Raw genomic sequence first — 15,768 nt, 5'->3', positions numbered from 1 at the left:
CGGGAATCTAGAAATATTTAATTTTCGAACCCGTTCGCGTTTGAACATTTTTTCATACCTACGTATCGAATGACTCGACTCGTCATATGGCGTATCACTTTGAAATGCACTCTTCGTGGTCGTCTTGGATCTATGCAGACGATCCGTAACAGATCGTTTCGGGTTGTATACACGACGATCGTTAAACGAGTGTTGGATCGATCTAACGAGGGAAATAAACAAAACGATTTCCGGGAAGTCTGTGGGGCGAGTCAGTCGCATACACTGTACAATATGACAATAATAATGTACAGTGTTTACTGTTTATCTTACACGTTCTGTACAAATAATAACTAAATAATATATTAAAATATTATTATATTGCTCGTGCGTACCACTGCGATAGACTGCGTTTACTCGCATCCGACGGAGATAAAACGTTAACGTACAATAATAACCGTTGACAAATATATCGCGCCTTCCACTCGATCGGGCCGCGCGTCAAGGGCGTCCTAACCACACATCAGTCAAATCGTTTACGCTGCCGACACGTCGGGTTGTCACACGCGTATCTATACAGGTATATACCGTATACCAGCGTGGGTATATCTAAGTATTAAATTTATGTAGGTATGTATGTACATCGTGTTCAGTGTGTGCGCGCGGAGAGGGCGTGGTGTAAATATTTTACACACACGCACACATATGTAATATTATTATTATAATATAATAATATGTAATATATGTGTATATATGTACGGGCGTCATATTATTCAATTCGTATTATTATTATTATTATTATATTATATTATATTATACACCGGGTGATCCATTTAACGCGAGACACTCGTTTTTTCAGGAAACTATGTTTTTGAAATCAGGGTTACCCCGCTCTACTCCGCTCGTCTAAACTTGAAATACTTATATGACATGATGAATATTGAATATAATAAACTGCTTGTCCAAAATTTGATTTTGATGGATCGAAAACTCCCAATAATATTCTACTGCGGAGTATGAAATCAAAAATGCGTATTATTGTCATTCGAAAAGAGTAAAAACTTGAAAAATAATAACGATGAAAAATAGCACAAAATATAACTTTTTCCAAAAAACTTTGTATTTGTAACAATACTTAAGATTACGCGAAAGAAATATTTTCAAAAACGTCAGGGTTTTTTTGCAGAAATAATGAGTGTCATACGTCAAATGGATCACCCCGTATATCCTCACCCGCGGCCTTTTCATATTAATATAATATATATGTTGTTACATATTCGGACGTATCTGCACGACTCGTCGTCGATGGTCAACAACCCCGAGCAGTATACGGAGTGTCACCCAATGTCGCCGTCGCCGCCAGTTCGGTATAATATAAAATATATACGGCTGTACCTCCGACCATACGTACAATACGCGACGTCACGTGGAAATCATATTATTATATCTTATACATAGTATATTATGTTTAGTATATGTGTATTAAGGATTCCTGCGGCGGATTTCGCACACACGCACGCCGATATGATACGCATAAATTATCGTCTCGTTATTACTACTGCTATTATTATTATTATTATTATTATTATTATTATCATCATCGTCGCTATCGTTTTATCCGCGTGTACTTCTAAATTATAATACACGCACGAGTATTATTATAGAATGGTGAAGATATATTGTACCTACCTATAACGTACAGTGTATACAATTTATAATGTGCAGTCGGCACTGCCACTGCAGACTATAATATGAACGTTTTCATAATAATATATTATAATCCGCGGTAGTGCTGCGGCAGTCACCAGCCGGTGACGTTAACGAAGGTCTATGACATATTTTATCAAAACGCAACCCGCGTGTTTAAGGACAATTCGGGTCGTTTAAGTTCAAATTATCCGAGGTCCGACATATTTTAACATAAATCTGAAATATGATGGTCAATGAGTCTAATCGACTTTGAACGTTCCAATAGGTATCATCTATTATATTATATAGACATATTGTATGCAGGGAAAAACACTGTCATAACCAATATATTTATCGGACCAGATTAATGAGCGGAGGGAATATGTTCAAAGATGATTTATATTGTCATTGTAATAATTTGTTTTTAAGTGATTTAAAACGAACGTAATTATGTGACCCGCTGTGACACTATCTTAAATATACTAATTGATTATGTGACACTGTTTCGAATCACCGCTTTCGTCGTCTATTATAATATAGTCGACGATGTGAAGTGACGTCGAAAATAATTTAAACATTTTTCAAAGAAAACGTGTTGTCTGTGTATATATCACCCACAGAATTCAGACATTAAAATACATTGGTTGAGTAAATTCGACGAGTATATTTATATCGTGACCGGAAAACGTAGACGACCGCATTGAAATACGGTACCCAAACCGATAATTTTTAAAGCAATATTTGTTTAACTATACAGTATAAGTTCCATATATTCACAATCCGGAAAAATGGGAGACCGCATTGGTTACGTACGGTATACCTGAGCCTACGTTCGCATGTAGATATAGGTGATCCGGATACGTGTCATCCGCGATAAATTGTTATCGTCGCCATCGTCGTATATAAAATAATATATTGGCGCTACCCTTTAAACTTTCATACGCAAATATAGCTACTAACGAGCCGTGTTACAGCCTTATGAGAAAATCGTTTAACTCTTTCATCCTTGTACCGTTGCACAGACTTTATGAAACGCACAATTATTATATTATTATATTATTTTAAACGATCTGCGTGTACCATCTATATATGCTATCTATGGTAGATCGTAATCGACGCAAGATCGCACGCGGCAAGTGCATTTCTCACATGCAACTACCTTTTGTGCTGCGTCTGGTCGTCGGTGATTTGGGTCAGAGGCTATTCTTCGGGTTTCCCAAGACACAGTCATATAGTATAGGAAACAAAACGTATCTCCGAGTGTGATATGTGAAAACCGACGAAAAAGTCTATACTGCTGAATACGATTACGGCGATATAGTTTCGTACGTTATATTATACGGAAATGGTGAAATACGTGTGTGCACGTATATGCGCGTTGGGTGGCTCCGCACATGGGTATTATATATGAGGTAAGTACCTACAGGTTGCAGTCTGTACCCGGCGAAGACACGCGGAGAACGCCAAAAAATACTTTCCGACAGACGTCTATGGCCGTCAATGCCCATCAACCAGCCGAAAAAAACAATTTACTCCAGATGCAAGCGCGTACCATATTAGATATAGGTGTATAATATACATTTTATACATGTATACATAATAAACTATGCACTTAAATGGCGAGCGCATATATACGTAGAAAGCGATCGCGTCGGCCGGTTAAGGGCAGGCGACCGGTTTAGTGAAAAGTGAAATTATTACGAGGGAAACAATAATAATATCAAATCTATATAGAAGCGTATACGCATATACCCATACGTACCGGCCCGGCAATAAGTGTATGTATATACGAGAACATGCGTATGGAAAATTCGTCCGAGTTATAATGCAATTAGAGAGTGTAAATGGATATATTCATGGGTGTTCGGATACATGATACACAATTGTTGTATACACATACGGTTAATATAATAATGACAATATGCGTGCACGGGATAAGCAGCGCAGAATGCACTATTATACTTTCACTCGAAAATCGAGTGATTTAAAAAAAAAATAATAATAAAAACTAGATCTGACCGCATTATTGTTATACATTATTATTATTATATTTTGTTGTGTCCGTTTGTACCAATGTAATTTTATATTTTTATTTCATTAGGTACACAATATAATAGTAATATAATATGCCTACTACTCGTCGAATAGCTGGAAACGATTGAAATCTCCGGGATAGGATATAAAACGCCCGTGAACGCTGAACCTTAATTATTATTATAAATAAATAGAGTCAGATTTTTTCGTTAGATTATTGTTCCAGTCGAACCCTAACCTGTCCACCGTGTTTGGACAGTGGAACGAGTCAAGAACAAGGTTACTATATACTAGGTATATAATTATGTGTGGGTAGGTATATAGGAGGTACCATCTATACCAGCTGTACGAGTAGCTGTTATCCGCGGCGCCGCGCCGCGTGATTGGCAACTGTGTGAGTACCTAGCGTCTATAAAGACTTTACCGATAATCGATTTGTATTCGACGTTGTCACTGTTTATTAGACGGCAATAGTTGTCGCTTTACAATAAGCTTTACCTGTACATATAAGTGGTATAGCGGTGGCACATATACATGTCGTCGACGATTAAGATTATCTAATTACGACGACCACAGTACCGTGTCAATGCGTCGGAGACTATTCTAATTTTAAACTTATTATACTGCTATCAGCTACCCGAATTAATTCACTACCATATAATAATATTATAACTATTTTGTGGCCTGCATTGTTCGATAATAATTAAATTTTTGGTATACCCGTGTTCAGTTATACATCGGAAAAAAAGAAAATTTTAATGGCGTTTAAACGGTTATGCGAGTGTAGGGTTTCAAAGCGAAAATAAGCGCAATACTTTCACATTTGGGTAACTGATGCGAAAAGTCAAATTATTATTAGATTGTTATAAGTGCTTCAGTGTAGTTGCGTATATTGTATGCTATATTTGCATGCGACAACTGGGTGTCGTTTTACGGTTCACTTTTATTTTTACACTCGCGTGTATCATGGTAGGCGGGTAGGCATAATCATAACATTATATACAAAGTACTTTTTAAAACGAAACGAAATCAAATCAAACACTTTTAATTTGCAATATTATTTTAGGTGTATTATTATATAGAACGTAACAATAGCATGAAATTAAATTATTTGATCGAACCGAATTATCACTTGTGATAATATACTCTATAATATAAAGTCTGTATTATACTGTTACGCTGGTATGAGAGAACGAATATAATAGGTATGTAGGCGAAAACGCTCACGCGCGTTCTGTACTCGAATTAGAAAAATATAGTTTACATTTGGATCAATACATGATCACGATTCACGAATGTCACTGAAACAGAAGACATCTTATTGCAATTTATCTGAGTTTAAAGACACACTGGACTATTAAACATAAACTATATAGAATCAATATGAATAGACGTTTAGACACGCTGTAAAAATGTATATTATTACAGTAAAAAGAAAAATCATACATCGTCATAACAAATTGAGAATCGCGAATAAATAATAATATGCAATATGCATGTATTACATATCATGCAAAAGTGTGAAAAAACTAATGGTACGATTCATATCAAAATTGACAGATACAAAAAAACGGAATATAGAATTAAAATCTTTACCGTTGCGACGGACAATCTAAAATAGGCGATGTGGTTGTATTCTGAGATAATTTTATTTTAAAGTAACAATTTGTAATTTTCGTGTTAGATGAAGTTTAAAAAAATTTTAGGTAAAATTATATAGAGAGAATTAATTATATTATAATATATTTCTGAATAACATAATAATAATAATTATTATTACTTTAATTTAAAAAAATTATTTTTTTTTAAAATAATTAAATATTAATATAATTGTTTACAATATTATTTTCAAATTAAACAATGTTACAGATATATTAATTTTTTGATACTTATTATTAGTGGTTTAGAAGTGCAATTAATAATATTATTTATAAACTATAGAGTTGTGCACAATTATTTACCTAACATAATTTTTTGGTTTGTAAAGATAAATACTTTTTATGTTTTTGTTGAGATTAATAATTCTTTAATAATAATATAATGTACTATTATACCCGATAAGGCAAAATAACGAAAATCGTGAAATTACGTAATATGATTTCTAAACAATAGATCGTTTGAGAAAAGCATTTAGTAAAGCACAAAAATCGTTGTAAACATTTTCCGTAAACTCGATCAGTGGTCATTAAAATACGTATCTATGCCATATACGCATAATATTATATTATTATCCACAAGAAAAAATAAAAAGGACGATCGAGGGAGACTAATGACTGTTAAGATTTCAACGATTTTATACATCTAGCCGTAGTCATAAACTAACATAGAAAATGTATGTTTTTTTACACACGACTCAAATAATAATAGACATCGACGCCAGTGGATAAAATCCGCATAATACGTTTGTGTCTACATGACTTTTCCATTCGTCGAAAACAAACACTATAGGTACTATACCCATATCGGTCGAAGTCACTACGAGTAAATAACTTTTTAAAACAATGAACTATAAAACGTACATATTTATTATCTTCGCGGGATTTTATTTAATGCTCACGATTATACTTTTGAATTCTGTAATTGTTAAAATGTCGGCAAAATTAAATACACGGGTTCCAATGTGTGCCACTATAATATGCACGTATAATAATTTTATGTATAATTCAGTAAAATTTTCTATTTAACCATTCGGTCTACGGTCGCCGCGGCAGTACACGCGGCCCTCGATTTATTGCATACGCCTCTTAATGATAAATAATAATATTTGCGAGCGTTAAGTATACAAGCACATATAACGTGTATATATTTTAGCCCTGACCGATATATTATTTCGATTTTACCATCATATACGTAAGAAATTTGACTGCTCGGCCGTTTCGATTGTGCCTGTATATATAAGTGTTGTATATTATACCTATCGCTATATCATCGCAACGGATTGATTGCTCACGTTTATCCGCTTCGACGTAACACGCGCAATAATAGCAATATGTAAACGAGTCGTGGGAGATCGCGGTACTCGGGTTTATATGGATCATAATGATAATAATATGATTACCTACACCACGATGCGTATACAAATATCCCACCTATTAAACACGGGATCGAAATCCGTTTCGGATTGAGATATTATGAAGTATATCTGTACAAGATTTCATTTTAAGGCGGTAAGTGTGAGAGTCGTAAACGAAAACGGATTTTAAAAACGAAAACTCGAGCATAGAGGTGTTGATGGTCGTAGACGAAATCGCGCATACACGCATCCCGATGTAAGGGCAGTCAGCCGGGCACACCGAAATCAAACTATACCTACTAAAAATGTAGTAAGCAATTGGTAGTGATTTGTAACGTAAAATCTTAACTCGGAAATCGGCGTTTTATTTCGCTGGTGCTGGCATCCCGTATTCAAAATGTTCATTTTGAACCAACCCGTAATTCAATCTACGGCATTTTAATATAACATATAGATACTTATCTATATTATGATAGTTACGAAGATCGCACAATTATTTAACAGTATATAATATTATATGTTATAGTTTGGCAGACTGCTTGCAGCCCTGTTGCACTTACCTGTTGCGGATCGGGATGTCGTGCGAAGGATTCCGGGATCGTATCACTGCTACACAGGGAGCGGTGAGACGTCAGTGGTCGGCGGTCGGTGTTCGGTCGCGGATCACTCACGATATCATTCGGACTTGTAATTTTTTTTTATAATAATATAATATCGTACAAATGACGATTGCGATATGTCGTAGGTATAAATATATTATACAATTTGCGTGGTAACAGAAATTACTTGGGTTGGTATAATAATTAATGCGATATCGTTGGTATAATAATATGTTATCGAGGCGACGCGGATATTATTCGGCGTATTCGACGACCGTCGGTCGTTCGCGGACGAGTGATACCCGGCCGGGCGCGCCATCCTGGTTTTTACCCGTCTCCGCGAGACGGCCGCGCCTCCCACCCCGGCAGCGACAGGTAAACGGCGGCGGCAGGACGAGCGCGTATAATATTATAATATTACCATGCGTTCTGTCAGACATGTGAACGCGCTTTTTTTCCCTCTTCTCCTAAAACTACGTATAATATTTACAACTATTAGGTACCGCCGATTTTCCCTTCCTTCCGGCTAGTTTTTCCCATACGAGTCGCGAGCTACGAATAAAATATATTATTATCACAATACATTATCTCCGTTTCCCCGACACTTTCCCCTTCGTCAACGGCACGCGCGGTGCGTACATAAACCAACTACAACATATAGGTAGGTACAATATAAAATATCTTATCGTTTCGATTTCGGAGACTCGAAATTTTTCGTATGATTTTTTTTCCGCCGACGCCGAGAGTTTGGTGCCGCCACCGCGCCGCCGTCGTGACTCGTGGGCGTGACGGCGCCGGACGTCGAGGCTTCGAGTCCCTTCGAGAAATCAGTTCCGACCTTGAGCGATTCGTTCACGCCACTTCTGCACCGCACACATACCGTATCGTTTAGGTATTTACCTTCTTACCTATATAGGAATCGCGAAAGTCGTCGTCCGACTTTTAATCATCAGATAATTTAATTAAACGTAATATACTAATATGTTATTACACGTAGAATCATAATAATATATTATATCCGTATAGGAAGGTGTTTCGACGGGAAGTGCGTCAAATCCTCTTCACCTTATTTGGTATATTATATGACTCCTATATCTGAACACTGCACGTAGACGACTAGTTTTTGGTTACGTTTTTCAATCATTTTAAGCTACTTTCGCGAGTATATGTGTTGTTCGTATTGTATATTCCACAAAGTCGTGTTGCAGACACGATGAACTTGTGAAAATATATTTTTACAGGTAATTTTATTTAAGGCAATTATTATTGCAATTTTATTTTATTTTTGTTATTGATCTAATTCAATTTCAGCAGCTAAGGTTAGGTTAGCTTTTTTCCGTTTTATTACAACAGCCTCTTTGAGGGGGGGGGGGAAATAAGGAGATGAGGTTGCTAGAATATATCGAGATATATCTGGTCTAACTGATTCGTATAGGTTTGGGTTTATTTTGTGTTTGAGTCTTGATTCTTCATAGGATCTGCATTCAATGAAAATGTGTTGTGGTACAATCATTACCGCTGTCCACAAAACAACTGTTGCAGTTAAATACAAAATACAAACCTTTTTTAAGTGTGAACAGTTGTATGTAATAAAAAAGACAACGACTGTCGACTATTGAACCACCTATTTGAGAAACGAAATAAGTCACAAAATATCACAAATTGAGATATTGAGTGGAATGTGTTATCAAATGATAAACGGCTAATCTGTGATCAAAAAAAAATTTAAAAACTGTAAATAATCAGTATGAAAGAGAAATAACTATGTATTACTGGTAGCATAAAAACAGTTTTTTCTTGTTTTCTCCGAATTACCTTTTATTGACTTACGTCGTATCTAAAATAGGTGGTTCAGTTATAATTTGTTTGAGATTTTAATGTTGCTGCACTTAAATGCAGTTTAAAATAATATTTCTAATACAAAAATACCTACATTACACGCCGTTTTAAAAAACATTAATATTTTCACATCCGTGAGTTTTTAAAAATTTGTCTTTCAAGAGTATCTTATTGTGTGTAAATCTTATCAAAATATTTTCATTTCTAACATTAGTGCATTAATGATGCATCATCATTCAGGTACGCCTTGTCCATAATTTTAGCTTTCTTAATTATTATCACACATATGTAACTTGAGAATAATTTGAATACAACAAAATAATGCATTCTTATAAATTATAACTATTGTTGGAACTATTTTTCTATTTTTATACTGCAGTCAGTTATACACAAATATATGATTATTAAAGTGCAAAAACTAAGCGTAGTAAGTTATTACGTAATCCAAAATGAACGAGATCTTTTAATAATTGTCGACCAATAATAAATTTTATTGCGACATACATTCCTTTTTTTAATTACAATGAATTAAATAATTACAACTGATACATCAATAGGTAGTATACTTAATAACAATTATATAATTACTCTGTACATATTTGAAATCCTTGGTCCGGAACTTCAAATTCCAATTATAAGTTAAAATAGCCAATATATTGTCTAGAAATCGGAATTGGACAAAATTAATTAAATATATTAAGCTATAGTACATTTAATATTATTATTTTACTCTATATAAAAGTACAAAAAAGTAAACATACTATAACAAATGAGCATGATTCTGAAAAGAAAAAAAATAATTATCCCAAGTCATTGGTAATTTTTACCTAAAATACAATAATTATTATTGGATTCAATTTTCTGAGATCTCTATCCCCATCATTTAATACTTAAGTATAATTTAATAGGCAATACAATAATTACTGGAGTATGATTTTCTACACTGTACTAAACAACTTTGACTCTCAGCACGGGTCATTAAAATTCGACAAGTCTTAATGAGTTTTATAGTTTACAACTATGTTTACATAAAACTGGTATTTTTGTAACAGACTATGCATGTTATTTTTATGGTGTAAATTAATGTAGAAAAGAGAAAATTAACTTGCTGTCAGAGTTAACTTACTTGATTTAAATTATTTAAAAAATGAAATTTTTCTGCCGAACAGCTAATAATTTTTTTTAATGAAATTCTCAACATCCTTTTTAAATTCATAACTTTGAAAATTATATTGCCAAGCCAATACATTTTTTATTGTATGCAAATTGTACTTTAGTCTTAGACAGATCAACGACTTGTAAAAATTACAAATATAACACAATTCATAATATAATCAAGAATTTTATTATTATAGTTTTAGTTATACATTTTTAGCACCGATTTGATTTTGATAAATTAAAGGTGTTGGTACCTATCAATATCTATTTATTTATTATTTAAAACTGATACATGAAATTTGTACGGAAAAGGTAATTGAAATAGAAAATGTCATTGAAATGTTAAGATATTACATGTTACAAACTGTATCAGTGATATATTGTTATATAGACCAAGGCCATTATACTAATAATGGGAATAATTCTTTTGGTTTTAACACAATTATTTTAATCTGGTTCGACATCTGATAACGCCAAAAACAACAAATTTCTGCGTAAAGTGATTTTTTAGTTAACCCACATATTCTTCACATTAAGAAGAAACAATTAGGCAAGAATAAAGTGGCATTGTGCTAGCTTCAATGTAAAGTGGAAAAAACGCAACCGTGGGACGTCCTTAATGACTTAGGAGACGTTGTCATTTACTACAAAAGTATTATGGATTTGAAGCAAAAAATTAAGTTGTTAGTGCAATAATTTTTTCACAAACTGAAATAATTATTTTATGATATATATTTAGTGTGACAAGCTTTGTTAAAAATTTGAAATATTTTTGAAACACTATCAGTTTAAAATCCACTTATTATAATAATATTGACAACTATTGTTTTTTGAAGTTTGAACCCGAACTCGACAAAGCCAAAATATAAATGTTCAAAAAACACTCATTTTTTTGTTCCTGGTTTAATGGAAACTTAACAATAAAAATTATCCTTTCAGTATGATTCATTACATAAACGATTTTTAGGTGTTTAAGCTACCTGGCTTACTATGAGTTTGGCTTCCCCGATTAAAACGTATAAATTAATCAACTTTGAGTAGATTTATCATAAAGATTCGCGAGGACTACTGGGGATGCTTTTTATAAAAGATACTAGTCTTTTATTACCTTAAGAAAATTGAATACATCACATTCAAATGTCTGCCTTAATTATTCTATTACTATTCTTAATAATATACATACCTAAATAGGTACATTTATAATATATTAAGTAATAATAATCAGAAATACAATATAAATATTGTAACGTCATTCACCTGGCATAGGACTGAACTATAAATGAAATATGTAATGTTTAATGTTGACTATTGTTTTTAATTTGTAAAAATATATTTTAGTTCTTCGTTTATTCCTGCCTTTGACGAACCTGATGTTTATAAAATATATAAAAACCAACATCATAATAATAAAAAAAAACATGATGTCGGATTTAAAAAATAATTAAGTGAGTCCAAGCCACCTATTGCAATAGATAAGGCCGAGATTTGAAAGCACTAAATAATTTCAAAAAACCATTTTAAAATGCATTATTTTCTAAAAAAAAAACCGTTAAAAAATGTATTCTTTCAGTTTAAAATAGTTAAACGATGATAAAGTGTTGTACAATAATGAATTATATTTTAGAATACAGTTTAAAATATTAATAACACTAAAAGTGTCCACCTGTTTTTATCGCTTCTTTGTTTATTTTGGGATACACGAAAACGATGGTCAGCGTGTATTGCATATCTACAATTTCTACATACACATTCTACACCATCTGATATTTTGACCATAATGTACATGATATTTACCAATATACTGGTTTTTATTACAAAAAATACTTTGGATAATTTTGTATAAACTAATTTAGTAATACAAGTATATTTAAGAAAACAATTTGTAACCACACATCATGCTAATAACCTTAATTGTTGAAACGAATAGATTATTTACGTTCACCGTTATTGTAAAAAGTATGATCAGTAAAGTATATCAATAAAAGCAAGATAAAAATATTATTAATATAATCAGTCAAGTGAAGGTTCACATTTTTCAATAACGAAGCTACGTTTTATAACACCAGAAAAAAATGACATAGCATCAAAACCCCAGTCCCATAGTAATAGAGCATAAATTATTTATGCCTATAATTTAATAGTATAGAGCTACCTATATAGACGTTCAAATAAAGTTGTATTCATAAATATAGGTAAAGAAACTCTCCATCACCGCTTAATTTATCATTAAAAACTCCTTAAAAAAGATGCGTCACATCATGTTAAACAATCTTCAATCTCAACAAATGATATACACGGCTTACGTAAAACTGGAAATAATTTAATGCGACAAAATAAATGATAATTTCTCTATTTGCAACCGAATACCGTAACACGTAAAAAAATGTTTTCGCTAAAAGCTTTGATCTTTAGAAAACGTATTAAAATATTGTTGTTACGTCTTATAATAAATCACTCGTTGCATGAAGTAGTACTTACTATACATGCATATTATATTATAATCAATGTTTAAAAAATAATTTTATTAATTTATGTACCCATTTTTAATATCAATAGGTACAGTTTAATCAACCATAAGTAATTTCAAAAAATATATCAAGACATTTATAAGATTTTAAAAACAGATTATCTTAAATGAAAAATATTATGTCAATTTTAAATACATTTTATATTGTATAAAATTCTAGGAAAGTCATATTCAATTATTTAAACCGGAACTGTATATTATGTTGCTTGCTTCAGCTATTACTCGTTTCACTTATTCGCTCACTTTAGTGCAAGTCTTCATTAATTTTAAATTTATGATAATAACGTAATCAAAAAATTATTTTTAGCGGAGTTGGGTTTACGTAGTTACAGTTTATATAGATACGTAGTTTAAAGGACGCTTTTAAATGTTAGTTAAAATAGATTTATTCAAAATTATAGTTGGGTTGAATAAATATGAACATAATAATATAGCCTATAAACAAAACACTTGTATCATACTTATATTAAAGTTTCTGGTGCTTAAGAATATTAACTAAATAATTGTTGATAGAAATATTACATTTAAAATAAACATATTATGCTGGTTGTATTTACTTCATTATTACTAAATAAATTGGTAAAACAAACTAACTTTAATTAGTTAAAATATTTCATTTTTTTTTTTATCAAACTTAAGCCCAGTGACTATGGCCATTAGCTGTTGTAGGGATGAGGTTGGTATGGTAGGTTGTTTTACGATTGTTACGGTAGGTAGCAAAGGGCGGTGGTAAACTCTCCCGATTTTTCAAAATAGTAAACTCTCCCGATGGTAAACTCTCCCGGGTTAATATTATGTTTACCTGAATTAAATGTGTAAACTCTCCCGGGTCAACTTTATAGTTACCTGTAGGAAGTATGTAAGCTCTCCCGAGTTGTTTTAAATGTTATTACTACACTACGAGTTGGCTACACTGCAGAGATTGTGATTATCATTTTATCGTATCGTATTACCATAAATGCGTAAATCAATAATATATACGTATATCAATAAATCATTAATGTGTAAATCATATTACCGTTAACCTATATTTGTAATTTATTTAAAAATATTAGATTTTAAAGAAAAAAAATAGATTCCCTAACTTTTTTAAAATCGGTATGTTCTCATTATCAAAAACAATAATTTTAACATTTTTACGTATATTTTGTATTTGTAACTTATGTTATTATTATTATTATTAACTATTTTTAATAGAAACTTAAATGTATATTGGATTTTTTGAAATTTTATTTTTTATTGTATTTTGACTATAATATCATGTTCATAGCAGCTAAAGACATTAATTTATATTGTTATTATTATTATTATTATATATGATTGACTACTTTTAAACGCAACTTAAATGTATATTAAATTTATTTTATGATTTTTACTAGACCCGGGAGAGTTTACATGTTCTCTTCAGGTAGTACTAAACTAGACCTGGGAGAGTTTACACGTTTTCGTCAGGTAGTACTGGAGTAGACCCGGGACAGTTTACTATCGGGAGAGTTTACAATCGCCCGTAGCAAACACGTGTATGTGTGGCAAGGTTTTTAACTACTATAAGAACTCGGGTGGTCACCCATCCCAGTGGACATTCTGTGACTGGTAGCAGCCAACGCGCCTGCTCGTATTTCATTCTATACTATTAATTATAGTCGGAATTAATAACCTAATAAAAATAGTTAAAACAAGCAAATAAAATACCTAAAATGGTTTCCATATACGAATATTGTCTTTATTATTATGGATTTCCAAGTACCGTCTTATTACATGTCCGATAGTAATCGTGTCTCAAGCCCAACTTTATCTCGCGATAAATAATAACTAATATTGATTGGTGGCATAACGCATTCATTTAGCCACGAATCCGACTGTGGTCAGTGACTACTGGCTAAATTTCTTTAGACTATAGACATTAGTGCTAGTTGCAGTAGTTAATTTCGTGAAATAAATATTAAAAATAGAAAGAAAAAAATTGATTCTTTTCTAAATGTAAATTGCATAGAATGACCATGTTCAATAATTATTATTTTATGATATAAGTCATAATTTTAAGTTCTTATGTATACAAATATAATATATAATATGTATGATTAATATATTTGTATAGGTTTAAACGATTAGACGTACATTACTCAGTTGGCAGTTGGCAAATAAATCGATTAATCTTTAAGCTCTAGTCTACAATTTGTATCGAATTTTCACTTGAAAAAAGACAAAAATGTTTAAGGCACTCCAAATAGAATTTACAAAGCTAGAACAGTTATGGAATACCAACTAGAAAGTAAGACGCCAAAGAAAAGTTTGAATGAAGGCATACGACAAGGACTATAGAGAGATTGGAAATTGCAAGCTGGGAAGAATTGGTCCAGGGTCGTGGAAGTGGAAGCGCATTTCTAGTGGCGACAAAAACTCTTACAGAGTCATATATGATGATGATGACAATTTACCAAAAAAATTGACTATTCTTCAAATAATCGATAAAAAAAAAAAATATATTAAACATATACATTTTAGATCCACTAAAGCTTTAAAACTATACAGATTATTATTACTTATTATTATTAATATTTATAAATCAGATTAGCTCATAAAGACCATCTCGTTGTGAATTTTTTAATAATTGATTAATACATTTCTGTCTGATAAATATTTTTGAAAATAATGGTTGTGCTATAGTAAAATAAGACTCACGATAGGTAGTCTTAAATATATTTTTCTCACATTTACCAAATAAAATATAAAAATAAAATAGAATGGTCTTTTTCGTTTTACAGTCTTGCACAAACATTGTAAAACGACCATCAATTTATGTAAATATTTCAAAAGTTTAATTATTAATATCCATTAAGCACTCTCACAGCAGCTACTTACGTTTTAAAGTTCGAGCTGTAGCATATTATATTATAGATGGTTATAAATTAAAATTATACATTACAGCA

General features: G+C 31.9%; 1 protein-coding gene across 1 annotated transcript in view; it reads right to left on the bottom strand.

Moving 5' to 3' along the window:
- Nucleotides 1-7,636, bottom strand: part of LOC111031822 (POU domain, class 6, transcription factor 2-like) — a 38,911-nt gene extending 31,275 nt beyond the window's left edge. Inside the window, exon 1 of the mRNA XM_022311924.1 lies at nucleotides 7,276-7,636. The gene's annotated coding sequence lies outside the window, so the exon portion shown is untranslated. The remainder of the gene's footprint in view (nucleotides 1-7,275) is intronic.
- Between the last annotated feature and the right edge of the window lie 8,132 nt (nucleotides 7,637-15,768).

This window comes from Myzus persicae, unplaced genomic scaffold, assembly GCF_001856785.1.
Source record: "Myzus persicae strain clone G006 unplaced genomic scaffold, MPER_G0061.0, whole genome shotgun sequence".
NCBI classification, from domain to species: domain Eukaryota; kingdom Metazoa; phylum Arthropoda; class Insecta; order Hemiptera; family Aphididae; genus Myzus; species Myzus persicae.
This window is presented reverse-complemented; position numbering and strand designations above follow the sequence as displayed.